Source organism: Triticum dicoccoides, chromosome 1B (assembly GCF_002162155.2).
Source record: "Triticum dicoccoides isolate Atlit2015 ecotype Zavitan chromosome 1B, WEW_v2.0, whole genome shotgun sequence".
NCBI lineage: Eukaryota > Viridiplantae > Streptophyta > Magnoliopsida > Poales > Poaceae > Triticum > Triticum dicoccoides.
Genome location: NC_041381.1, coordinates 242,481,597 through 242,507,049, shown reverse-complemented (window position 1 = coordinate 242,507,049; position 25,453 = coordinate 242,481,597).

The following is a 25,453-nucleotide window of genomic DNA, read 5'->3' as shown; positions in this document are numbered from 1 at the left end:
TCTCCGGCATGGCGCGGCCCACCCCGAGCCACCATCCCACGAGCCACCAACCACCCTCCACACCTTCTCCGGTGAGGCCCGCCCCACCTGAGCCGTCGTCCCACCGTCCCACCTTCTCCGGCGGGATCCGCCTCCCACCCCTGCCCAGACACCTAACCCGGCCGCACGACCGTCGGATCCGGTGGGATCCTTCCTCCCGTGCTTGCCCGACGACGCGTGCATCGCAAACAGAGGCGAGGTGCCCCCTCACCCCGCCCCCCGCGCGCCCTCCCTGCGACGGCACGCCCTGGTGGTCGCCAAATCTGGGCCAGGAGCGCCTACCCCCGTCCCGAGATTCAGCTCCTCTGGCTGCATGGTGCAGGTCCCCCATTTCCCGGGCGAGCTCTCGTGCTCCCCTTCCCGCCGGCGATCTCTACTGCTTCCCACCCCCTCCGACGAGCTCTCCTGCCTCCCCTCCCCTCTAGAAAGCTGGCCTGAAGATGGTCGAGGCTCCTGATGCAGTTCATTTCATGGATTGTGTTGTGCAGTGTGTGTGGCGCGCAGCTCGGAGCGAGTGGGCATGCAGCTCAGAGCCAGCAAGGATATTCCCATGTGTTGGCCGTAGCGTGCGCCCCTTCCTAGCATGCTGACGGTCAGGCCGCATTTGCTTGCAATAGTGGCTCCGGACCATGGACACAACCGGATGCAAGACCCTGCATCCCACATCGCCACCCTTCGACTTCTTCGTTGCAACAAGGCGTGCTGTGAGCAAGCGTGTGAGAGTGCAGCTTGCCGTTGAGGATGCAGTCCGCCGTCTCGGCCAGGTGATGCTCCTTGTTTGTTCCCCACTAACGAACAAGAAAACACACGAGCATCAATGTTGTAGTTTTTCTTTTTTTTTATATTGGGAGGAAAGATTCAGTGCAGTTCGGCCAACCGGCATTGTGAAGAACAGCGAACGATGGCGTGCAGTTTGACAAAAATAAATTCACCGGTGGTCGGTGGTGTGGCCACTGCATTTTGTCGGCGAGCCGCTAGCGGCTGGAGTAGCACGGACGTGCAATTCGCTTTTTGTTTTTTGGCTGAGGATGTAGTGCCTTTAGGGTGCGTTTGGTTGCAAGGGCGGTCATGAATGGGTTGGGATCGTTCAGAAAATAGACATGTTTGGTTATAAAGCACATGAATGGTTCGAGCCAAAAAAGAGAATATGCCATGAAGATGCTGAACCGTTCCACCCAACCAAATCGGTCGAATCAAATGGCCACCCTTTGCATGCATGACTATGTGAGCATGACTGGTGGTCCCGTCCTAAATAATTAGCTCACCACTTATATTCAGCCAAACACATGAATTGAATGGTTCAATCCCAAAAAAATTGAACAATCCCAACCCATTCATACGACACCTTCAACCAAACGCATTCAACTTTTTGCAGTCGTTCACTCGTGTGCCATGGGGTTCACTTGTAATTATTTCTTTGAAAACTCAAAATTCTCCTTATTTTGTTTCTAAAAAGGAAGTACATTTTGCACTAGCAATCCGCTGAGCTGGAGCTAAAGGTCAATGGCCGCCCCATGCAGTTCATAAAACACTTGTTTTTGCTGCTCTTTTTGAAGCTCGTTTTGATATTTATTTGCAGCTCGCTGAATTTCATTTTGCTGTTGACTGTCAGATCCATGGCGCTGGCCGTGCTTTCTCCTACTGCTCTGTGTGAGGTGAGGATGGGTTCTCTGTTGGCAAGGTAATGCATTTTTCAGTATGGTTTGCAGTTCCATCAGTGTGGTCGTGCGGCACGCGGGCGTGGGTTTGCAATGTGGTTCTCATCTACGTGCAGCCCAAGATGATGGCCATATCCGCTGGGGCTTTTGTATTCGTGTGTTTATATTGTACTCCCATGGACATCATCCCGTATTTGTGTGAGTATTTGTTTGCCTAATGGCCCATAGCCAGCTCCACCACAGGGCATCTAACTCTGTATGTTCCCAATGCAGTTCGGCGGGCGAGCATGTTCCGTGCAGTGCATTTGGTATGTTCTTGCATTTTGTAGTGTTTTCATTTGGCAGCTCCTTTGCTTTTTGTTGCAGCTCTCTCAATATTTGTTTGTAGTTCATTGCGGGACTCCATGGCGCTGGTCGCGCTGCTCCTTTTCTTGTTGCTACGTCTGAGGCGAGGACGGGCTCTGCCGCACCGGGAACCAGGGTGTTCGTGACACCGGCGAAGACGGCATGGTGGTTCCCTTCTTCCCCAACAACAGAAGTTGCGGTGTGGCTATGCAATTGTTGAAGTTCAGGAATATGTTTGGTGTCTTTTCAGATTTCGTTTGGGCGCAACACTGCAGTTCGCCTGGGTCTTCACAACGGTGCGTCCGGGTGTGCAGTAGGGTGCTTGCAGTGCGATGGCGCGATGCTCACGGTCTTGAATAAATTTGTTTGATGCGATGGTGCGATGGCGCAATTTGTTTCATGTGTTCTAAAATTTAGTCGACTACGTCAACACCTGCAGTGCGTTTGTTTCGCAGATGTGGTTCAGTTTTTAGAGTGATGATGTTCACTTGCGCCCAACGTGAAAGTGTTAAAAATTAGTGAAACAATAAAATAGTAATGTGGTTCACTTTGATATATGCCGCGGCTCACTTGGCCTAGGCTCTGCGGTCCACTCTCGTTCGTAAAAAAAAGTAAAAAAAACAACAAAAACTCGTGTGAGAAAATTTACATCCGACAAAAAAAATCATGAAGTTCACTTTCCCGTTTGATGCAGTGCGGTTTTCAGTTTAAAAGCAGTGCGGTTTTCTGTTCGACGACGATTTTGGTGTCACGAAAAAACAGAGTGTCCGCTTTTTGCTAATTTTAAAACTGCTCTTAAACCGTAAGGAATTAGAGAGTGTGTTCTACATGAAAAAGTTGCGTCTCGTCGATATCTTTCCAACGGCATATCATTTGAATCATTTCGACAACCGGTTTGTAAAAATTAAAAAAAATGGCCGCTGCCACTCGTCCTCCGCCGCATGATTTTCAAAATTAACTTAAAACCGTAAGCAATCTCAAAACCATTCCTACATATGCTAGTTGCGCCTTGTCCGTAGCTTTCCAACGACGTATTCCACGCCTCATTTTGACAAATGGTTCAAAAACTAGAGCGAAAACAGTACTGGAAATTTGAAAAAATTTGAAAAACAGAATTCCGCGATTTAGTAAATTTGAAACTGCTCTTAAACCGTAATGGATTAGAGAAATATTTATATATGAAAAAGATGCGCCTCGATGATATCTATCCAACGGCGTATCTTTTGCTTCATTCCGACAAGCAGTTTAGAAAAAAACGCGAAAAAACGCTCGCTGCCACCCGTCATCCGCCGCACTATTTTCAAAACTGCTCTTAAACCGTGTGGAATCTCGAAAAGTGTTCAACATGTCGAAGTTGCGCCTAATCCATAGCTTTTCAATGGTATATTACACGCCTCATTCCGATAAACGGTTAAAGAATTAGAGCGAAAACAGTACCGAAAAAACACCGCGTGCAATTTTTTTCGACACGAAGTTCACTAGTCTCTATTGCAGTGCTCGTCGTCAAAATGATGCACTGCGCTTCTGTTGAGCGTGCAGTGCCGAAGTGGTGTGCAGAATAGTTATTCTGCTAATATTAGCAGAATAGACCGTTTGTGTATATATATATATATATATATATATATATATATATGTATGTATGTATGTATATATGTATAATCCGAAAGTTAGCAGTCGTTGGCTTCAGCCCCCATGCATACAATGCGGGGGTGTTCGCGAAAAATATGCTTAATCACACTTGATCCAACGTCTTGGTCCATTAAGGAGGTGATCACATGTCGAACTAGGCAACCAGACTATATAGTTGTAACACTTTCGCTTAGCCATGAGAGTCTAACGTTGGGGCTACTATGTAGCCCCTGGTACCTTTATGTGCATTTGAATACGGGCGCGTATGTACATGACCGGGAAATGGCCCTTCGTTAATGCGGAGGAATCCTAAAGATTCCGGTGAGTCTTCGAGTGGTTGATTAGTCTCTCGTTGTATCATGACAGTCAGTTTTCGGTTTTCTCTACTGAGGTGCTCATCCGGAATAACCAGGGCACAATCGCAGTAGTTCTCCTTTGGCCACTTTAGCCGATAATAACGGAACGTAAGGCGGCAAACCCAGGAGCCGGGCAAACCCAAAATTTGACCAAAGACAGGATTCAGAGCTGATGCATATAAGGCCAAACTCGTGACGCCGAACACTCCCGAAGGTATTCGGACTTTATAACAGACGATGGGCTAAAGAATGCCCATTCATTATAAACCCTGTGTTTCCAGGTACGTGCGTTAGTCTGTCGTGGTGAAATGCCAATAATGGAAGTATCCTCTGTGGGTATGGAACCCATGGGATGGTTAATCAACAAGAGGCAATAGAAAAGGTTTACATAGGGTCTTAATCTAAAAAGAAACCTGTTGAACGAGCCCTGTTGCACGTCTGCGCCTTTGTCTCTGTTGTGTCGTATCCTGGAAGGGTATCGCGCGATCGTTGTCTGTGGAAAAAGAAAACTCATAGGAGAGTACAACGTAAGTATGCGATGGATAGTAAAGATGTTGGCCTGGTAATAAGGTTGAGCCAAGTGTGGGGCTTTATTAAATATTTATAGCCCCTGGTGTCTGCTACGGGATTACATATACGGTGCCCTGGTTTGATTTTATCTAGGCTACCGGACTCGTCTAACCGTGTTTGTGGTCTTAATGACCAGTCATGTTTTTTTATACTGGAGGCCGCTTATAGTCCGGCCGCTAGGGCTGTCGCGGGTTCCTCTGCGCATGAAGAGCGCTCTGTTATTCCGTTAGCGGTTATGACGCCATGTGGACCGGGCATCTTGAGTATAAGGTAGCCATAGTGCGGTAATGCATTGAAGCGGGCAAAGGCCGTTCTTCCAAGCAATGCATGATAGCCGCTTTGGAAGGGTGCGATGGTGAAGAGTAGTTCTTCGCTTCTGGAATTGCCTGGGAAGCCAAATGTTACCTCCAGTACAACGGAGCCCCTGCCGTAGGCTTCAACGCCTGGTATCACCCCTTCAAAGGCGGTGTTGCTTTGGCTAATTCTGGATGGGTTTATCCCCATCCTGCGGACAGTGTCCTTATATATTAAATTGAGACTACTGCCGCCGTCCATGAGGACACGGGTGAGACGGCATCCGTCGATTATTGGGTCAAGCACCAAGGCCTTTGATCCTCCACGCCGAATACTAGTTCAGCCATCCAAGTGATCGAAAGTGATCGGATAAGACATCCTGTAGTTAGGTGTGGGTACGATGGGCTCTGTATCACGCGCGTCTCTATGCGCGCGTTCGTGCCTTCTCATGGGTGTGCGAGTCGCGTGGATCATGTTCACTGTTTTAACCTCTGGCGGGAATTTTTTCTGTCCCCCAGTGTTCAGCTGGCGAGGTTCATCCTCGTCTTCACTTGGTGTATCCCTTCCCTTGTATTCGGCATTTAATTTGCCGGCCTGCTTGAAGACCCGGCACTCTCTGTGCGTGTGGTTCGCAGATTTGTCAGGGGTGCCATGAATTTGGCACAGTCTGTCTAGGACTCTATTCAGACCGAACGGTCCCTCTTTATTGCCTTTAAATGGCTTCTTTTGCTGATCAGGTCGTGAGGCCCTGAATCCGGCATTAACCGTTGTGTTATCCGGGCTCTCTTCCTTGTTTTGGCGTTTGTTTTTATTACGCTGTGGCTTCCCGTTGCCATCCCTTATTTCGGATGTGCTGGGGTTGCTGGTACCTTTACGGGCTAGCCAGCTATCTTCACCCGCGCAAAAGCGGGTCATAAGGCTTGTTAGGGCTGCCATTGTACTTGGCTTTTCTTGGCCGAGGTGTCTGGCGAGCCACTCGTCGCGGATGCTGTGTTTGAATGCCGCTAAGGCTTCGACGTCCAAACAATCGACAATTTGATTCTTCTTAGTGAGGAATCTGTTCCAAAGCTTGCGGGCGGACTCCTCGGGCTATTGGATTATGTGACTTAAATCGTCAGCATCCGGAGGCCGGACATAAGTCCCTTGAAAATTGGCCCTGAAAGCGTCTTCGAGTTACTCCCAACTCCCAATTGAATTTTCGGGGAGGCTTTTCAACCAGTGACGAGCTGGTCCTTTTAGTTTGAGGGGAAGGTATTTGATGGCATGGAGGTCATCCCCACGAGCCATATGTATATGCAGGATAAAGTCCTCGATCCATACCCCTGGGTCTGTCGTTCCATCATATGCCTCCATGTTCACAGGTTTAAAGCAGTGTGGAAATTCTTGGTCTAGTACTTCTTCAGTAAAGCACAGGGGGTGAGTAGCCCCTCTGTGTCTGGATGTGTTGTGGCATGCCGTCGGCTGTTGTTGTGTCCGGTGTTTATTCCGAACTGGTATTTGATTAGCATAATCGTTTTGGTGACCATAGTCCCTCGCCGGGGTGTGTCCTTTAGATCCGTAGATGGACCTAGCTGCACCAACCTTCTTATCCGGGTGCTCACGTAGATCGTGCGCGGCGTCGGTGGTCGTTCCGTTGCAGTTGTGGAGCGGTACGTTAGGCCTCCTGGTCGTATTAGTCTTTGGTGGAATGGCCTCATCGACGAATTCTGGCAGTAGCTTGCGTTTTGGATAGCTCTTTGTATGGCGATCATCGCCATATCTTTCTTCAGTGTCTAGCACTTTATTCCATCTGCGGTTAAGCGTTTCCTGTGCAGCTTTGAGCCGATGCTTCTGCTTCTTTAGACTTCTCGCTGTGGCCATAAGCTTTCTGTGGAGGTTATCTCGTTCCACACATTCTTCGTCTGGACTGTGTTCTTGTCCTGGGGCGGTTTGATGAACTCGTCCCTCAGGATCATTGTCATCGGGCGTCTGCTCCGAACTGTGTTCGGCGTGACCTGGCTCGTCCTGCTCCATCGCTAATTCCGTATGATCATTGTTGCCTTCGGGGTTGACCGGAGTATCGATCCTTCTGGCGCTCTTGCTGCTATTTTTACTATTGCTGGACTTGGAACAGCGTCTGCGCCGTCGCTTTGGCTTTTGTCCGGGGGTTTTATCTTCTAGATTATTGCCGTCGTCCTTCTTGGGCGTATCCACCATGTATATGTCGTGTGACGAGGCGGAAGTCCAGCACCCCATAGATTCTGAATCTTCTCCTGCATCGTCGTCCATACCGTCGATGCCTTCGGAGTCGAAGTCAAGCACATTGGTTAAATCATCAACCGTGGCTATGAAGTGGGTGGTGGGTGGGTAACGAATTTCCTCGTCGCCTGCTTCCCACTCGATCCGGACATAGTTCGGTCCAGAATTTTCTGTCAAAGAGAGAGTTTTTAACGAGTTCTGCATGTCTTCATAGGGCAAGTGCTGGAAGATATCCGCAGCGGTAAACTCAATTACCGGAGCCCAACCTGGCTCGGCTGGCTCGAGAGTATGCAGATCGGAAACAACAACCGGATACGAGTCCGGGTGCCTGGGGTTACAGGCTTCCACATAGGTGAGACCTGTACTCGGCTCCAGCGCCGATGAGTGTGGGGCCTGCGAGGAGGGGTCCACCCCTCCATCCTTAGGCAACGCAACCTGCTCCGGATTTAGATCCGGGGCTACTGCAGGGGTGATATCCCGAGCATCGTCCGACAGCAGGTCTAAGCCGTGCCCATCGTAACTATTTGGTGCTCCTAGCGTAGGCCCAAATCCATCGAAGATCAAGTCTCCGTGAATATCCGCCGTGTAGTTCAAGTTTCCGAACCTGACCTGGTGGCCAGGGGCGTAGCTGTCGATCTGCTCCAGATGGCCAAGCTAATTGGCCCGCAGTGCGAAGCCGCCGAACTCGAAGATCTGTCCGGGAAGAAAAGTCTCCCCCTGGACCGTGTAGTTAACGATTGAAGGCGCTATCAAGCCCTACAGCGACGACACAGAAGAACTCTCAATGAAAGCACCAATGTCGGTGTAAAAATTGGCGAATCTCGGGTAGGGGGTCCCGATCTGTGCGTCTAGGCTGATGGTAACAGGAAGCAAGGGACACAATGTTTACCCAGGTTCGGGCCCTCTTGATGGAGGTAAAACCCTACTTCCTGCTTGATCAATATTGAAGATTTGAGTAGTACAAGAGTAGATCTACCACGAGATCGTAGAGGCTAAACCCTAGAAGCTAGCCTATGATAGTATGATTATAATTGTGATCGGCCTTCTAAGGACCAACCTCTCCGGTTTATATAGACACCGGAGAGGGCTAGGGTTTACATGGAGTCGGTTACAAGGAAGGAAACATAATATCCGGATCGCCAAGCTTGCCTTCCATGCAAAGGAGAGTCCCATCCGGACACGGGCCGAAGTCTTGAGTCTTGTATCTTCACGCTTCAATAGTCCGGATGATGTATATAGTCTAGCTGTCCGGATACCCCCTAATACAGGACTCCCTCAATGGCCTTGCCTAAAAACGTTGATCCTTACCTTAGAAGGTTGGAAGAAATCAAACACAAAGAAGCTTTATGACTTTACAATTTGAGCATAATAATTTCTTTAGAAACGAGCTTAAAGAACAAAAAAGCTTTATGGAATACATGAATAAAGAGCTTGATGATATGTCTAAGGAATTTTATGGTTTGAAATCTCAGTTTTCTCATCTTGAAAACTTAATAGCAAAAATTTCGGATAAGCAGGCCACCTTAGTCAATAAGATGGCCGCCAAACCGGAAGGGTTAGAAGGAAATAATGATGAAGATCTAAAAGTGATTGATGTGTCCCCTATTAAATCTTTGTTTTGCAATATGAATCTTGATAATGATGGGAATGGAGATGAGTCAACTTTTGTTAAAAGGTGTCCCAATGATTCGGAGTTTTTAGATCTTGGTGAAAAAATTGGTAAAAGTGGGATTGGCGAGGTCAAAACTTTACATAGCAATGAACCCACTATTTTGGAATTCAAGAAATTTAATTATGATAATTGTTCTTTAATAGATTTTATTTCCCTGTTCCAATCCATGTTAAATTCTCCTCATGCTTATAGTGAAAATAAAGCTTTTACTAAACATATCGTTGATGCTTTCATGCAATCTTATGAAGAAAAACTTGAATTAGAAGTTTCTATCCCTAGAAAAATTTATGCTGAGTGGAAATCTACTATTAAAATTAAAATTAAAGATCAGGACTGCTATGCTTTGTGTGTTTTGGGTGCTAGTATTTCCACGGTTCCAAAAACTTTGTGTGATGTGTTAGGTTTCCGTGAATTTTATGATTGCTCTTTAAACTTGCACCTTGCGGATTCCACCATTAAGAAACCTATGGTAAGTATTAATGATGTTCTTATTGTTGCAAATAGGAATTATGTGCCCGTAGATTTTATTATTCTTGATATAGATTGCAATCTATAATGTCCTATTATTCTTGGTAGACCTTTCCTTAGAACGATTGGTGCAATTATTGATATGAAAGAAGGAAATATTAGATTCCAATTTCCATTAAGGAAAGGCATGGAACACTTTCCTAGGACGAAAATAAAATTACCTTATGAATCTATTATGAGATCCACCTATGAATTGAATACCAAAGATGGCAATACTTAGATCTATTCTCGCTTTTATGCCTAGCTAGGGGCGTTAAACGATAGCGCTTGTTGGGAGGCAACCCAATTTTATTCTTGTTCTTTGATTTTTGTTCCTGTTTAGTAATAAATAATTCATCTAGCTTCTGTTTAGATGTGGTTTTATGTTTTAATTAGTTTTTGTGCCATGTAGAACCTATAGGATCATCTTGGGTGATAGTTAATTTGATCTTGCTGAAAAACAGAAACTTTTGTACGCACGAGAATAATTTTAATAAATCACACAAACGTGATTTTCAGTTGATTATTTTTGCAGAAGATTAATAGAAAAATTTCCTATGACTTCCTATTTTGGTAGGATTTTTAGGGTTCCAGAAGTATTCTAAAGTTACAGATTACTACAGACTATTCTGTTTTTGACAGATTCTGTTTTTGGTGTGTTGGTTGCTTATTTTGATGAATCTATGGCTAGTATCGGGGAGTATGAACCATAGAGAAGTTGTAATACAGTAGGTTTAACACCAATATAAATAAATAATGAGTTCATTACAATACCTTAAAGTGGTGGTTTGCTTTCTTGCACTAATGGAGCTCATGAGATTTTCTGTTGAGTTTTGTGTTGTGAAGTTTTCAAGTTTTGGGTAAAGATTTGATGGATTATGGAATAAGGAGTGGCAAGAGCCTAAGATTGAGGATTCCCAAGGCACCCCAAGGTAAATTCAAGTACAAACAAAAGCCTAATCTTGGGGATTCCCCAGAAGGCATCCCCTCTTTCGTCTTCGTCCATCGGTAACTTTACTTGAGGCTATATTTTTATTCACCACATGATATGTGTTTTGCTTGGAGCGTCTTGTATCATTTGAGTCTTTGCATTTTAGTTTACCACAATCATCCTTGCTGTACACACCTTTTGGGAGAGACACACATGAATCAGAATTTATTAGAATACTCTATGTGGTTCACTTATATCTTTTGAGCTAGATAATTTTGCTCTAGTGCTTCACTTATATCTTTTTAGAGCACGGCGGTGGTTTTATTTTATAGAAATTATTGATCTCTCATGCTTCACTTATATTATTTTGGGAGTCTTTAGAACAGCATGGTAATTTGCTTGGGCCCCACTTTTAATAGCAACGCCCAGATCAATGGAAAATGGAAGTTTCTATAAAATTAGTCCTAATATGATAGGCATTCAAGATGGGTATAATAAAAACTTTCATATAAAGTGCATTGAATACTATGAGAAGTTTGACTCCTTATGATTGTTTTGAGATATGAAGATGGTGATATTAGAGTCATCCTAGTGGAGTAGTTGTGAATTTGAGAGATACTTGTGTTAAAGTTTGTGATTCCCGTAGCATGCACGTATGGTGAACCGTTATGTGATGAAGTCGGAGCATGATTTATTTTTTGATTGTCTTCCTTATTAGTGGTAGTCGGGGACGAGCGGTGGTCTTTTCCTACCAATCTATCCCTCTAGGAGCAAGCGCGTAGTACTTCATTTTGATGACTAATAGATTTTTGCAATAAGTATATGAGTTCTTTATGACTAATGTTGAGTCCATGGATTATGCGCACTCTCACCCTTCCACCATTGCTAGCCTCTCTTGTGCCGCGCAACTTTCGCCGGTACCATACACTCACCATATACCTTCCTCAAAACAGCCACCAAATCTACCTGTTATGGCATTTCCATAGCCATTCTGAGATATATTGCCATGCAACTTTCCACCATTCCGTCTATTATGACATGCTCCATCATTGTCATATTGCTTTTGCATGACCATGTAGTTGACGTCGTATTTGTGGCAAAGCCACCTTTATAATTCTTTAATACATGTCGCTCTTGATTCATTGGATCCCGGTACACTGCCGGAGGCATTCACATAGAGTCATATTTTGTTCTAAGTATTGAGTTGTAATTCTTGAGTTGTAAGTAAATAAAAGTGTGATGATCTTCATTATTAGAGCATTGTCCCATGTGAGGAAAGGATGATGGAGACTATGATTCCCCCACAAGTCCGGATGAGACTCCAGACTTTATGAAAAATAAAAGAGGCCGAAGAAGCCCAAATAAAAAAATGAGAGAAAAAGAGAGAAGGGGCAATGTTACTATCCTTTTACCACACTTGTGCTTCGAAGTAGCACCATGATCTTCATGATAGAGAGTCTCCTATGTTGTCACTTTCATATACTAGTGGGAATTTTAAATTATAGAACTTGGCTTGTATATTCCAGTGATGGGCTTCCTCAAAATGCCCTCGATCTTCGTGAGCAAGCAAGTTGGATGCACACCCACTTAGTTTCTTTTGATGAGCTTTCATACACTTATAGCCCTAGTGCATCCATTGCATGGCAATACCTACCCACTCACATTGATATCTATTGATGGGCATCTCCATAGCCCGTCGATATGCGTAGTTGACGTGAGACTATATTCTCCTTTTTTGTCTTCTCCACAACCACCATTCTATTCCACATATAGTGCTATGTCCATGGCTCACGCTCATGTATCGCGTGGAGATTGAAAAAGTTTGAGAACATCAAAAGTATGAAACAATTGCTTGGCTTGTCATCGGGGTTGTGCATGATTTAAATATTTTGTGTGATGAAGATAGAGCATAGCCAGACTATATGATTTTGTAGGGATAGCTTTCTTTAGCCATGTTATTTTGAGAAGACATGATTGCTTTGTTAGTATGCTTGAAGTATTATTGTTTTCATGTCAATATGAACTTTTGTCTTGAATCTTATGGATCTGAACATTCATTCCACAATAAAGAAAATTACATTGAGAAATATGTTAGGTAGCATTCCACATCAAAAATTCTGTTTTATCATTTATTACTCGAGGACGAGCAGGAATTAAGCTTGGGGATGCTTGATACGTCTCCAACTTATCTTTAATTTTTGATTGCTCCATGCTATTATATTATCTGTTTTGGATGTTTAATGGGCTTTACTATATACTTTTATATTATTTTTGGGACTAACCTATTAACCGGAGGCCCAACCCAAATTGCTGTTTTTTGCCTATTTCAGTGTTTCGCAGAAAAGGAATATCAAACGGAGTCTGTTGGGGATATAACTATTAGGTATGACCCGCCCAGGAGGGGCCGGGTTATACCTATAGAGATTCATGAAGCCCAAGACGACACTTGAAGATGGCGGTTCAGTTGTGGGCCCAAAGACCAAAGGCGACTCAAGGCCCGTAGAGATAAACCGCCATATGTATGTAACTTGTATTGTAAGGAATAGAGAGAGACCGAGCCAGAAACTGTTTATGAGCCGACCGGGACTCTGTGAGCAGCTGGGCGTCGAACTCTGTATATAAAGGGACGACCCGGCGGCGGTTGAGGGCAAGTAACATCAGATCGAGAACTAGGTCAAGCGGATTCGCTCCCTGGTAATCGAGACATAAGCAATCCCACTCAAAACTGGATCATAGGCTTTTACCTTCGCCGTAAGGGGCCGAACTAGTATAAACCCCGTGTCCTTTGTCCCGATTAACCCATTTAAGCTTCCTAGTTGCGATGGCTCCACGACTAAGTCCTTTCACTAGGACATCTAACGTGACAATTCCACAACAGTTGGCACCCACCATGGGGCCAGCGCACGGTGGATTTGAGTTCTTGAAGGGCGACTTCGAAGGGCTCAAGGGATACACTGTGGGCCGGATGACCAAGAGTCGTCGCGGCAAGTTCTACATCGACGATGCAGGCTGGGGCCCCGATGCCGTCTCAATTGAGTACGGGTACCGGGTCCCCTTCAGTGGAATCCACGACTTCATCGACAAAATTGGTGAGCCGGGCCCAGAGCCGGACATCTGCACTGACATCATCGAGATGGCTCAGCGTGCGAGACCTGCCCAGGCTCAGCCTACCGTGAAGCGTGCCTTCATGGGATGCATCCATGGAGGGGAATTTTCTGATGGATCTGTGTCTGGCGGTGAGACGGCCATCTACTCTGATGGTGAGTCGTCCATGGGTGAGATGGATTTGTTGTATCAATTGCAAGACGGTAGGCTTTGGGGCTGTTCCGATGGCAGTAGTATTCCGGACCCCTTTGAGCCGCCGAGCAGAGTTGGGATCTTCATGGCTGGCAAGCAACCCGCTCAAAATTCTACGGCTGCGGCAGCGATAACCTCCGGGTCAGTGGCAGTCGGGGCAGGAGGCCCTGTGCGCCCACCGGCTCAGGTTCGGATGGATTTGATGGATAAGATGGCAACCTATTAACCGCCATGGTCAACCTGGTGGATCAAGCTCAACATGATGCGGAAGTGGCACAGCTAAAGCAGGATATAGTACAATCTAAGGAAGACCTGGCGGCGGAAGACGTCAGGATGACCGCAGAGCAGGCGGCTCTGGATGCTCAATCTCAGCATATTCAGTCGCAGGCTTTCCAGCTCACGATGGATCAGAACACGTCCAATGAGGTCATGAGGAGAAGGTACCAGACTCAATCTCGTCTGCCTCCAGTTTATGACCCTCGAAACCTCTTCTGTACACCCGGTGCCAGGCCAAGTAACCCACCGGAGATAGACGGGTCGCAACGCCTGGGGCGGGATGCCGGTTCAACCACGGGTGATGGAACCTCCCCATCTGAATACTGCCCCGCCTCACTACGTGTCGACACCATGGGCTCATTATTCTAACCCTTTGAAGAACATGATCGCTGTGGCAGCACGATTGGCGGCTCTTCCGGTGGAGGGCGACTCACCAACGACGGTTGAAACACGAAGGGTCAGAGAACTTCTTCAAACAGCTTTCGCGCAGCAAGATGCATATTCTTATAGTCGAGACAGGATTCACTCGACCCCTCGCCCAAGTCGGGGCCCGAGCTATAGCAGGCACATGGATTTAGCAGCCGTTTCAACCAACGCCCGGCGTCGTGACCAACCGTGCGGGCATGACCAGGTGCGTGATGGAGCTCCTAACTTGGTTGATCACGACAGGATATGCCAAGATGCTGAGCGGGCGGCTAAGCAGGCGGTCCAGCGGGCGGCTTACCAGTCTTTTCCAATTTATCCGATGACTTCTATTGAGGCAGGCGTAACCACTAGGACCGGAGTTTTCCGTTCTCTGGTGCCGGCTCTGCGCAACGAGCGTTTGCCCAAGGATTTCAAGGGGCCTTGAAAGGTGCCTAATTACACGGCCGGCTTACAACCTAGGGCATGGATTGAAAGCTATGAGATGGCCATGGAGCTATTGGAAGTCAGTGACGCTGTGATGGCCAGGTACTTCACCATGATGTTGGATGGAACGGCCCGCACTTAGTTGAAGGGGCTGCCACCTAAATCCATCGGTTCAAGGGCAGAATTGAAGGCCCGGTATATACAGAACTTCAAAGATACATGCAAGCAGCCCATGTCAATTGTGGATTTGACTAATTGCAAGCAAGAGGAGGGCGAGTCCACGACCCATTGGGTGCGCCGGGTCAAAGCCATAATACATTCATCTGATAAGATGGATGTCGGCTCTGCAGTCTTAATAGGGAGAAAAATTGCCGTTTTACGCCTCTGAAGATGAAGCTGGGGCGGCTCAAGCGCGATTGTAATGACATGGGCCAGCTGATGGTGGCTCTAGTCAAATATGCCCACTCTGATAGTACCAAGGATCCCGAGTCTGACAATGAGAAGACAGGGAAGGGAAAGAAGAACGGCAACGCCAAGGGTCCTCAGCATAACCTGACAATTCAAGGAGGTAATAATAAACGTAAGGCTGATGGTAGCTTGGAGTTTGTGGCTAACACCAATGCGCACGGCAACAATCAACAATGTAAGGGGAGACCACCTCCTCGGTCCGGCGGGTCAAGTCCCACACTTGAGCAGTTGCTGAATGAGCCCTATCCAAGGCACGGTACTCCACAAAAACTGGCCACTCACCTATGGAAGGACTGTACGATCATGAAGGCTTTCAAGAATTCCAACATGTTCGACGGTAATCATGGGCTGGGCGGCGGCTGAGGTGGCGGCGGTTTTCATGGCCTGGGCGGCGGTTCAAATTCCAATTTTCAAGGATTTCAAGGTAATCAAGGTGGTTATAATCAGCAATCTGGCGAGGGTCAGCAGCAGCAGCAATCTGGATATCAGAGTAATCCAAAGCAGCTGAATAGTGGACAGTATCATGTGTTTACCACCAGTTTGTGCAAACGGGACCAGAAGCTTCATAAGAGGGCTGTGAACGCTGTTGAGCCGGCAGTTCCTCATTATTTGAGATGGTCTAAGCAGCCTATTCTATGGAGTAGGGAAGATCACCCTCCCCGGATTGACAATCTGGTTCACTTGGCCTTGGTGGTGGCACCTCAGGTTGGTGGATATAAATTCACTAAGGTGCTCATGGATGGAGGCAGTATCATCAATATCCTTTATTATGAGACTTTTCGTCGCGTGGGGTTGACTGATAAAAACCTTAGGACGTCCAACACTGTGTTCCATGGAGTGGTGCCTGGTAAGTCGGTGTACCCAGTGGGTAAGATTGAACTGGAAGTGGCCTTTGGATATGAACATGATTCTAGGGCTGAAAAGATGACCTTTGAGGTGGTCCAAATCAAGAGCCCGTAGCACGCCCTGTTTGGACGGCCGACTTATGCCAAGTTCATGGCATGGCCGTGTTATGTTTATCTGCAGCTCAAGATGCCTGGTTATAAGGGCACCATCACAGTGCATGGGAGTCGGAAGATAGCCTTGGAATGTGAGGAAGGCAATGCTACTTACGCTGAATCTGTTTGTGCAACAGAGGAGTTGAAGTTTTACAAGGACAATGTTGACCCGACGGACATGACCTCTTTGAAGAATCCAACCATAGAGCATGAGCCGGTGATGAAGTTTAAGTCGGCTGATGACACCAAGCTTGTTGATTTTGTTCCAGGCAACTCATCTAAGCAGCAGTATCAGTGCTAATTTGGATCCCAAATAGGAAAGCGCGCTCATCGAGTTCATCCGTGAGAACTGGGACATCTTTGTATGGAAACCTTCTGACATGCCGGGTGTACCGAGAGAACTCGCTGAGCACACTCTCAATATTGATCCAAAATTTAAGCCGATCAAGAAGTTTCTTCGACGGTTCAATGAGGAGATGCGTAAGGCCATTGGTGAGGAAGTGGCCCAGCTCTTAGCGGCCGGGTTCATTGTTGAGGTTTTTCATCCAGAGTGGTTGGCTAACCCGGTGCTAGTGCTTAAGAAGAACAGCACCTGGCGTATGTGTGTGGATTACATGGACTTAAACAAGGCTTGTCCGGCTGATCCCTTCGCTCTCCCTCGTATTGATCAAATCATTGATGCTACGGCGGGTTGTGAGCGTTTGAGCTTTTTGGATGCTTATTCTGGTTATCATCAGATCAAGATGGCAGTTAAGGACCAGGAGAAGACAATGTTTATTACTCTGTTTGGAGCCTTCTGCTATGTGTCTATGCCTTTCGGGCATAAGAGTGCCCAGGCGACTTATCAACGATGTGTGCAAAACTGTCTTCATAATCAGATTGGGCGCAATGTTCATGCTTATGTGGACGACATTGTGGTGAAGTCCAGAGAGAAGGAGACCTTGATGGATGATCTGAAGGAAACCTTTGATAATCTCCAGGTCTACAAGATGATGATTAACATGGCCAAGTGTGTTTTTGGTGTGCCAGCAGGCAAGCTTTTGGGTTTTCTGGTTTCTAACAGAGGCATTGAGGCTAACCCAGAGAAAATCAAGGCAATCACCTCTTTGGCTAAGCCAGCATGTATCAATGATGGCGGGTCGTATTGCTGCTTTAAACTGGTTAGGTGAGAAGGCCATACCGCTGCATCAGATGATGAAGAAGACAAACGACTTTGTCTGGAGTGTTGCTGCTAACGCTGCCTTTGAAGATTTGAAGAGACAGCTAGCTGAGCCGCGAGTCCTTGCTGCTCCCATTGATAAGGAGTCATTATTGTTATATGTGGCTACTAACACACATGCCATCAGTGTGGCCATTGTGGTGGAGCGCAAGGAGGCTGGCAAGGAACATCCGGTTCAATGGCCGGTTTACTACATCAGTGAGGTGCTTATTGAGTCCAAGCAAATGTATCCACATTGGCAAAAGCTTGTTTATGGGGTGTTCATGGCAATTCGGAAGATTAAGCAATATTTCCTGGGTCATCCCATCATTGTGGTCAGTTCTACTCCTTTAGGAGATATCATTCAAAACACAGAAGCCACAAGACGAGTCGCGAACTGGGCCATTGAACTTGGGACTCATGGTTTAAAGTATGTGCCACGCACTTCTATCAAGTCTCAAGCACTGGTGGACTTCATCAACCATTGGACAGAGCTGCAGATGCCTGAAGAGAAGCCGGACACCATATATTGGACTATTCACTTTGATGGGTCCAGGCAATTGGAGGGCTCGGGGGCTGGAGTTGTTTTAGCTTCCCCTCGAGATGACAAATTTTGTTATGTGTTGCGGTTGATGTTTCCCTGTACTAACAATGCAGCTGAGTATGAGGCCTTGCTCCATGGTCTTCGGATGGCTAAGGAGATGAGCTTAAGCTGGGTAAGGTGCTTTGGCGACTCAGATTTGGTGGCTCAACAAGTATCAGGCAAGTGGGATTCCAAGGATCCTCTCATGTCGGCTTATCACCGTGAAGTTGATGCCATTGCTGGACACTTCAAGGGTTATCAAGTGGAGCACATTGATCGCAGAAAGAATGAGGCGGCTAATGCTTTAAGCCGGCTGGGGTCTCAGTGTAAGCTGGTGCCTCTTAACACTTTCTTGGATATTCTGCATAACCCTTCTGTCAAGTTGCCTACAGAGGAAGACTTGGTTGTTCCTGACTCGGAAGCACAGTTGGTGGCGGCTCTTCACGTCATCCTAGATTGGACAGTACCATACTTGGCTTACATGACCTGGGGTGATTAACTGAGAATGAAACCTTTGCCAGGAAGATAACCTGGCGGTCTAAGTCAATGACAATTGCCAATGGCGAGTTGCATCATCGCAGTGTCACTGGGGCGTTTCAGCGATGTGTTTCTCCCGAGGAAGTTCAAGAAATTATTCGTGAGATTCATGAAGGAGATTGTGGCCATCATGCCGGCTCAAAGTCCTTGGTGTCCAAGGCATTTCGTCATGGATTTTATTGGCTGATGATGTCTACTACGCAACCTTCTTCTTGTAGACGTTGTTGGGCCTCCAAGTGCAGAGGTTTGTAGGACAGTAGCAAATTTCCCTCAAGTGGATAACCTAAGGTTTATCAATCCGTGGGAGGCATAGGATGAAGATGGTCCGTCTCAAACAACCCTGCAACCAAATAACAAAGAGTCTCTTGTGTCCGCAACACACCCGATACAATGGTAAATTGTATAGGTGCACTAGTTCGGCGAAGAGATGGTGATACAAGAGCAATATGGATGGTAGATGTTCGGCGAAGAGATGGTGATACAAGTGCAATATGGATGGTAGATATAGGTATTTGTAATCTGAAAATATAAAAACAGCAAGGTAACTAATGATAAAAGTGAGTGTAAACGGTATTGCAATGCTAGGAAACAAGGACTAGGGTTCATACTTTCACTAGTGCAAGTTCTCTCAACAATAATAACATAACTGGATCATATAACTATCCCTCAACATGCAACAAAGAGTCACTCCAAAGTCACTAATAGCGAAGAACAAACGTAGAGATTATTGTAGGGTATGAAACCACCTCAAAGTTATTTTTTCTGATCGATCTATTCATGAGTTCGTAGTAAAATAACACGAAGCTATTCTTTTCGTTCGATCTATCCTAGAGTTCGTACTAGAATAACACCTTAAGAAACAAATCAACCAAAACCCTAATGTCACCTAGATACTCCAATGTCACCTCAAGTATCCGTGGGCATGATTATACGATATGCATCACACAATCTCAGATTCATCTATTCAACCAACACAAAGTACTTCAAAGAGTGCCCCAAAGTTTCCACCGGAGAATCAAGACGAAAACGTGTGCCAACCCCTATGCATAAGTTCATTGAACCCACAAGTTGATCACCAAAACATACATCAAGTAGATCACGTGAATATCCCATTGTCACCATAGATAAGCACGGCAAGACATACATCAAGTGTTCTCAAATCCTTAAAGACTCAATCCGATAAGATAATTTCAAAGGGAAAACTCAATCCATTACAAGAGAGTAGAGGGGGAGAAACATCATAAGATCCAACTATAATAGCAAAGATCGCGATACATCAAGATTGTGCCAAATCAAGAACACACAAGAGAGAGGAAGATCAAACACATAGCTACTGGTACATATCCTCAGCCTCGAGGATGAACTACTCCCTTCTCGTCATGGAGAGCGCTGGGATGATGAAGATGGCCGGTGAGGGATCCCCCCTCCGGCAGGGTGCCGGAACAGGGTCCGGATTGTTTTTTGGTGGCTACAGAGGCTTGCGGCGGCGGAACTCCCGATCTATTGTGCTCCTCAATGTTTTTAGGGTATATGGACATATATAGCCGAAAGAAGTTGGTCAGGGGAGCCACGAGGGGCCCACGAGGGTGGGAGGGCACGCCCAGGAGGGTAGGGCATGCCTCCCTGCCTCATGGCTTCCTCGTGGCTTCCCTGATGTCTACTCCAAGTCTCCTGGATTGCTTCTGTTCCAAAAATAACTCTCCCGAAGGTTTCATTCCGTTTGGACTCTGTTTGATATTCCTTTTCCGCAAAACATTGAAATAGGCAAAAAACAACAATCTAGGCTGGGCCTCCGTTAATAGGTTAGTCCCAAAAATGATATAAAAGTGTTTAGTAAAGCCCATAAACATCCAAAACAGGTAATATAATAGTATGGAACAATAAAAAATTATAGATACATTGGAGACGTATCAGCTGACGGCTCATGCTGATGCGGAGGATCTGGTCAGTAAATGTGACGGTTGCCAGATGTTCTCAAGACGTGCTCACGTGCCGGCTCAAGAGTTGAGGATGATTCCAGTTACTTGGCCATTTGCAGTCTGGGGGCTCGACATGGTTGGGACTTTCAAAAGGTCCAAAGATAAAAAGACCCACCTCTTGGTGGCGGTTGACAAATTCACAAAGTGGGTTGAGGCAGAGCCAGTTAGTAAGTGTGATGCAGCCACGACGGTTCAATTCATGAAAAAGGTGATCTTTCATTTTGGCTTTCCACACAACATTATAACTGACAATGGTACTAATCTGTCCAAAGGCGTCGTGGAGGAGTTCTGTCAACGTGAGCATATCCGGCTTGATGTTCCATCAGTATCTCAACCCCAATCCAATGGTCAAGCTGAAAGAGCCAATCAGGAAATCTTGAAAGGCATCAAGCCCCGACTTTTGGTTCTTTGCAACAAACGCCGGGTTGTTGGGTGGAGGAGTTACCCTCTGTGATATGGAGCATCAATACTACTCCCAACAGGTCTACAGGTTATATGCCCTTCTTCATGGTTTACGGAGCCGAGGTGGTTCTCCCTAGTGACATCCGTCATGACTCGCCCTGCGTGGCGGCTTATGTTGAGGCTGATAATGAGCAAGCGCGTCAGGATGCACTTGACCTGTTAGATAAAAAGCGTGACTGAGCAGCAGCCCGCTCGGCGATTTATCAGCAGGACCTGCACCGTTATCATAGCCGCCGTGTTAAATCTAGAACCTTTCAAGAAGGTGACTTGGTGCTCTGGCTCATCCAGGATCAAACTGATGCACACAAGCTACCCCCACCTTGGGAAGGGCCATTTTTGGTCAGCAAGAACTTAAACAACGGGTCATACCTTATCGATGTTCGAGAGCACAAAAACTCACGTAAGTCGGAGGAGGAGACCTGTCGGCCATGGAATATCGCTCATCTGCGGCCTTACTACACTTGAGCCACCGACTCTCATGATGTACATATTTTAACGATGTATATATTATGAGAAGTAATAAAGCAGGACCTCTGTCCTTTTCATCCTCAATGATCATATGTCTTCATCATCATCATCATTTCAAAACAACCAATTGGGGGCTGATCGCATTCGAATCTAGCTTAACCCTCTTGGTCCGGCTCATGATCGTATTCGAATATAGCTGTTAAATCTCAAATGATCACCTGGGGGCTGATCGTATCCGAATCTAGCTTGACCCGTCTGATCCGGCTTATGATCGTATCCAAATCTAGCTGTTAAATCTTATGATCACTAGGGGGCTTCCTGTTCAAACATAGGCCGTATTCGAACCAAAGAGAACATAGCTGTCGGTACCATCTTGATCGGCACAATGCCAAACTCACTAGGGAGCTTCTTGATCGTATTCGAATAATATATAGCTTAACCCCTTTTGGGTCCAACTTTGATCGTATTTGAATCAGAGTCGTTAAAAAACTCTCAAGGTCATTTGGGGGCTTCCTGTTCAAACATAGGTCGTATTCGAGCCAAAGAGAACATAGCTGTTGGTACCCTCTTGATCGGCGCAACGCCAAAGCCACCGGGGGCTACATGATCGTATTCGAATCCTAGCTTAACCCCTTTGGGATGGTTTACTGATCGTATTCGAATCAGAAGCCTCGGTTTTTTCTTCCATTTTGGTTTAAGTTGTTTGCAAACAATCTTTGGTTTTACCTTGAGACTTTTTTGTTCAGATCTAAGTATAAGAGTGGTTTAAATTTAACCCGGCTTGGCTTTGGACGATAAGTCTCTAGCATGTGATAATCATCATATATTTGGAAGTGTTGGCTTATAAGGTGTGACGCCACCGATTCAATCGTACACTAATCATGCATGCAAACGTGTACGATCAAGATCAGGGACTCACGGGAAGATATCACAACACAACTCTAAAACATAAATAAGTCACACAAGCATCATAATACAAGCCAGGGGCCTCGAGGGCTCGAATACAAGTGCTCAATCATAGACGAGTCAGCGAAAGCAACAATATCTGAGTACAGACATAAGTAAACACGTTGCCATAACATGGCTAGCACAAACTGGGATACAGATCGAAAGAGGCGCAAGCCTCCTGCCTGGGATCCTCCTAACTACTCCCGGTCGTCGTCAGCGGCCTGCACGTAGTAGTAGGCACCTCCAGTGTAGTACGAGTCGTCGTCGACGGTGACGTCTGGCTCCTGGGCTCCAGCATCTGGTTGCGACAACCAGGTAGAATGGAAAGGGGGAAAAGAGAGAGAGAAGCAACCATGAGTACTCATCCAAAGTACTCGCAAGCAAGGATCTACACTACATATGCATGTGTATATGTGTAAAGAGGCAATATCGATGGACAAAACTGCAGAATGCCAGAATAAGAGAGGGATAGCTAGTCCTATCGAAGACTACGCTTCTACAGCCTCCGTCTTGCAGCATGTAGAAGAGAGTAGACTGAAGTCCTCCAAGTAGCATCGCATAGCATAATTCTACCCGGCGATCCTCCCCTCGTCGCCCTGTGGAAAAGCGATCACCGGGTTGTCTGTGGAACTTGTTTGGGTGTGTTTTATTGAGTATCCAGTTCTAATTCTCATAAGGTCAAGGTACAACTCCGAGTCGTCCTTTTACCGAGGGACACAGCTATTCGAATAGATAAACCCCCCTGCAGGGGTGCACCACATAACCCAACACGCTCGATCCCATTTGGCCGCACATACTTTCCTGGGTCATGCCCGGCCTCGGAAGATCAACACGTCGCAGCCCCACCTAGGCATAACAGAGAGGTCAACACGCCGGTCTAAATCCTATGCATGCAGGGGTCTGGGCCCATCGCCGATTGCACACCTGCATGTTGCGTACGCGGCCGGAAGCAGACCTAGCAACCTCCATTACAAAGGAAGTTGCGTTAACGCAGTCCAACCCGGCGCGCGCCGCTCAGTCGCTGACGTCACAAAGGCTTCGGCTGATACCACGATGTCGAGTGCCCATATCTTTCCCGCGTAGTTGGTTAGTGCATATAGGCCAGTGGCCAGACTGTGATCAAATACCAAGATCTCGTTAAGCGTGCTAGTATGAAGTAACCGCGGACGCCGACCAGGGCCAGGCCCACCTCTCGCCTAGGTGGTCTCAACCCGCCCTGTCGCTCCACCACAAAGTAACAGTTGGGGGCCGTCGGGAACCTAGGCCCACCTCTACCGGCATGGAGCCACCTGTCCTTCCAGCCCCCACATCAGAATCACTTGCGGGTACTCAACGAGCTGACCCGACTTTAGTCACCATCTGTATAGTATGTATATATGTATGGTATATACCCATGATCACCTCCCAAGTGATCACGACCCAATAGTATAGCAAGGCAGACTGACAAGAATGTAGGGCCAATGATGATAATCTAGCATCCTATACTAAGCATTTAGGATTGCGGGTAAGGTATCAACGACTGTAGCAACAATGACAGGCTATGCAACAGAATAGGAGTAACCGAACAGTAACATGCTACACTACTCTAATGCAAGCAGTATAGAGAAGAATAGGCGATATCTGGTGATCAAGGGGGGGCTTGGCTGGTTGCTCTGGCAAGGAGGGGTCGTCAACTCCTTAGTCGAATTGGGCACCAACAACGGCGTCGGTCTCATAGTCTACCCCAGAGAAGAGTGGGAAGAAACAATGAATATAATGCAAACAGATGCATAACGATGCATGACATAACAAAGCGTGATGCTAGGTGTGCCCAAACGTGGTAGTAGGTGATACCGGCGAAGGGGGGAAACATCCGGGAAAGTATTCCCGGTGTTTCGCGTTTTCGGACAGAGGAACCGGAGGGGGAAAGTTCCATGTTTGCTATGCTAGGGATGTGTGGCGGACGAACGGGTTGCTTATCCGGATTCGTCTCATCGTTCTGAGCAACTTTCATGTACAGAGTTTTTCCATCCGAGCTAAGGTTTATTTTATATGATTTTCTAAAGTTTTAAATCATTTTTAGAATTTATTTAATTAATTTAATTCAACATTATCTAGAACAGTGCATGCTGACGTCACCATGACGTCAGCAGTCAACACATGTGTTGACTGGGTCGCTGACGTGTGGGTCCCACTGGTCATTGACTTAGTTAACTAAACAGGATTAGTTAATTTAATTAAAGTGATTAGGTTAACTAGGGTTTAGGTTAAACTAATTACTGTTTATTTAAACTAACAGGTTAATTAGATTAATTAACTTAATTAGTTAATTAATTAATTAATTACATTTTTTTATAATTATTAATTTTTTAATTCTTTTAATTCTATATTTTTTTAAACACTTCTGTGGGCGGGGCCCATATGTCATAGGCCCCAGGGGGCCTAACGGGCATGGCCCGAACGGTCGTGCAGGCACTAGCGGGCGCCCGAGCGCTAATAGGCGCTCGAGGCGGGCGCGGCTAGGCTGGCCCCAAGCGCTGGCCGGGGCAGAAGTGAGCACCGTGGGGGAGCAGGGAGGCGTGCGGCGTGGGGTTCCGGCGGCCTATGGCCGGTCGGAGCAGGGGGCGCAGTGGAGGGGAGGTGGTGCGGCCGGACGAGGACGACGCCGGAGCGTGGGGCGGCTGGGCGCGGCCACGGAGTGCAGAGGCACGATGGCCGGGGCAAACGTGAGCTCGGGAAAGTTGGGGGTGGCGTGTACAGCTAGCGAATATCGTCGAGTGAGGAGGAAGGAGGGGCTCACGTTGAGCCTGTAGAGGTGCAAAGCGGGCTCGGGGGAGGCTCGACGGCGACGAAATCGGCGACGACGCGCGGGTGGCCGAAGGTTGAAGAAGACGTCGACGAGCTCGATGCAGAGGCGCTCCTGCTGAGGTCGAAGCGGCGTTGGGCGACGGGGGAAGCGGTGGCGGCCCGGTGATGAGGGGCGACGGAGAGGAGAAGAGGATGGGGAAGTCCTGTGGGGAGGCGGCACCGCCGGGGTGGCTTCAGGCGACAGCGTCGACGTCCAGGGGCGGCGGGGTCGATGGGTGACGCGGTCGTCGTGGCGAGGTCGAGCCCCTCCCCGATCCAGATGGGATCGAGAGGAGAGGGGGGAGAGACGTGGGTGAGTGGGGGT